Source organism: Rutilus rutilus, assembly GCF_951802725.1.
Source record: "Rutilus rutilus genome assembly, chromosome: 6".
NCBI lineage: Eukaryota > Metazoa > Chordata > Actinopteri > Cypriniformes > Leuciscidae > Rutilus > Rutilus rutilus.
In genome coordinates this window covers 1,212,534-1,216,148 of record NC_140214.1, presented here as the reverse complement: position 1 = coordinate 1,216,148, position 3,615 = coordinate 1,212,534, and positions in this window count along the sequence as shown.

Sequence of the window (3,615 nt, the reverse complement as noted above, 5' to 3'; positions counted from 1 at the left end):
CACGCTGCTCACTTTAAACTTTGGAAACGGTAAAATACCGCCATTATCTCCCGCGCTCCGCCTTTTAAAAGTGAGTTAAAGCGCTTATTTTTCGCGTAAATAATCGCTTGTGAAAAACATCGCGTTCCCTTGGTAACCATACATAGCAACAGCGCACGAGCCTTACGATCAGTGTCGGACGTACGTTAATAAAACATGACAAACTGTCTTTAGTATTAGTAACATTTTACTTTGATAGAAGCCGTCCTTTTTGTATAATCTAACTTTTAAACATTTAAAAACCTAAAATTAGTCCAGTGACTTCAGGTCAAACTTCACATTTTGCGTAAAAAATCGCTTGTGAAGAGAATCTTGTTTGTTCTTGGTAACCATAGCAACAGCAGGAGCCAATTACAATCGGCAGCTATCAGATTATACGTTTTATTAAACTGGACACGCATTCAATAGGCTATCTATTACTTCTTTACTGTAAATTTATGTAGCTATTACAAATATAGCCTCTCACATTATTTTGTTTAAAAAAAACCTTTCAGATTATTTACTTTAATATTTGGCTAATCTTTAGGCTACATTTTTTCTGCAACAGATTATAAAATAAAAAAGTAATTGCGAATTATAAAGTCAGAATTTTTAACTCGCAGTTCTGTCTGTATAACCCACAAAGATGTAAATTAGCAATTGCAAAAAAAAAAGAAAAAAAAAAAGACGCAATTACCTTTTTTTAATAGGTATTTTGTAATCTGTGGCAGAATAAGCTTCCATAAAATACTGATTCACATTTCGTAAAACAAGAAAGGAGAGTAATTTGGATCATGCTAATATTTATAGAGGACTACAGCAACAAATAATAAAACAATTAAAATATTAACAGTTTTTCTAAATAAATTTATTTGGGGGATGAAAAAACACAACAAAACAACAAACGAGACACTCTTACTGTCTCTTGCACAGTGTTTATGAAATAATAATGTTATCTTGCTGTTATGAGAGACTGAAGGAGCTTCCGTGTAGTCGGTCAAATAGTAAACAAACGCAATGCAAACGCTGATGTACGAAATTACTGTTTAATTATGAATGGAGTTGTTGTGAATGAAGCGCGTGCGGACGGAGAGCAGCTGGAGTCAATCTAGCGAACGCGTTCACAGCTGCAGATTCGCCATTAGCCTCGATCTCCATCATCAGCTCACTAATGAGGGCGGGACCGGGAAAGGAAATCCCTATCAAGCCAATCCTCTGGGAAAACCAATTCCGATGACCGGCACCACACACACCTCACTGCATTTCATGCAACAAGTTACACATAATTAGCAATGCCACCATGAAATCAAAATGGACTATTCTTATTTTTTAAATGCAGTGTTTATTAGAAATGCAAGGTTTATTCCTGCACATCATTATCTAACTTTTCTAAAAATGAAGATTAAAAATCACAAGATTCCCATAGACTTAAATTTATGGGGTCAAAACTTTAATATAATAGCTCTATCAAAGCTCCATCCACTGTCTATCACTGGCAAAGCCTAACAAGTAGCTTGGACATGCTAACAACATGCTAATTCACGCGAATAACTTAGAAACATGCTAATTCATGCTAACGACATTAAAACATGTTAACATGTTCAATCATGCTAGCAACGTGTTAATTCATGGTAACAACATGCTAATTCATGTTAGCAATGTGTTAAATCAAACTAACATAATTATAAAAAATATATCAATATAAATCATATTAGCAACCTGTTAAAACATGTTATAAAAATGTTAAATTCATGTTAGCAAAATGCCAATTCATGCTAGCAACGTGTTAAAACATGGTAACAAAATGCTAATTCATGTTAAAATCATGTTAATTCATGCTAACAAAATACAGAAAAATGCTAGCATCATGATTGAACACTTTGGTAACATGAATTAACGTGCTAGCAACATGCTAGTGCTAAATAATGTTAACAATATGCTAATTCATGTTAATAATATTTTCAAAAATGGCAGCAATATAAAAATGCATCTTAGCAATGATCTCAAAACTGCTAAATCATGTTAGCAATGTGCGAGAACATGCTAATTTATTCTAAAAACATGCTAAAAACATGTTAGCAACATGCTTATGTTAACAAACTGTTAAATCATGTTAACGTATTGAAACATGCTAGTAAAATGCTAAATAATGCTAACAATGTGTTAAAACATGTTAGCAACATGCTAATTCATGTTAGAAAAGTTAAATCATACTAGCAACATGTAAATTCATGCTTATTTATGTTAGCAAACTGTTAAATCATGTTAACGTATTGAAACATGCTAGCAAAATGTTAAAGCATGCTAACAATGTGTTAAACATGCTAGCAACATGCTAATTCATGTTAGAAAAGTGCTAAATCATACTAGCAACATGTAAATTCATGCTAGCAATGTCTTTCTCTTTGTCTTTCCACTTCACTAAATTTAAAGCTTATAAAGCTTTCAAGCGGCTTTGTCAGACCAACATCAAAAGTTTATGCCAACGAACTTTACTAATCTAAAATATGAATAATTCACAAAAAGTGAAATATTTCCCATCACATGACGCGTGCGTTCAGAGCTCAGGCGTGTGAAACTGTTGGCGTTCAGAGGCTCTATCAGCTCTTTGGTTTTGACTGCATCAGGAGAATTCCTCAGCTGAATGTCACGTCGCCCCGATGATCAGATTCGGGGGTTTGACGTTCCTCCTCAGTCTCTCCCACACAGATAGAGGAGATCGCAGCTGCCTGACCTTCACTCAGCGGGACAAAGCTGCAAACCTCGTTCTGAAGATGCATGTGCACAACAACCAGCACATCCTTCTCTGACCTCTGTGTGCATTTACAGAAACGCAAGAGTCGCATTCCTAAAGTTTGTATTTATGAAGGCTGATTCAATGACTATAAAACCACTCTTTTATGGGGACGTTCTGGGGTTTAATTATTTTCCAAATAGAGATATTCAAAAGTATTAATTCAATTTATTTTAATTCACGCTAGTGAAAAATGTATTCATTAATTTATATTAATTCATGATTTGTTTCCCCCAAGTCATCTGGTGAAAAAGTACTAATTAAATGCATTTAAATTCATTAATTTTTTTCCCCAAGTTACCTGGTGAAAAATTATTAATTCATACATTTATGATTGTCCTCATGATGTCAAAAAATCTTAATTTATTCATTTAGATTAATTCACGATTTCTTTGAAGTCGTCTGGTGAAAAATGTATTCAATTTATATTTATCCATGATTTTTTTTCCAAATCTGGTGAAAAATGATTAATTCATTAATTTAAATTCATGATTTCTTTCAACACAAAAGTATTAATTAAATTAAATTAATAAAATTATTAATTCATTCATTTAAATTAATTCAAGATTTTTTTCCAAGTCATCCGGTGAAAAATTAATTCATTTCTATTAATAAAAAAAAAAAGTCTAATATCTAGTCTAACTTTTCATGAAAATGTGAAAAAAAAAAATATATATATATATATATATATATATATATTTGATCAATTATCATTGATCTATGGCCTGTGGTTAACGATGTCACTTCTGGATGATTTATCACATACATCAGTCATAAGTGTTGCACAGACATACGCAATAATA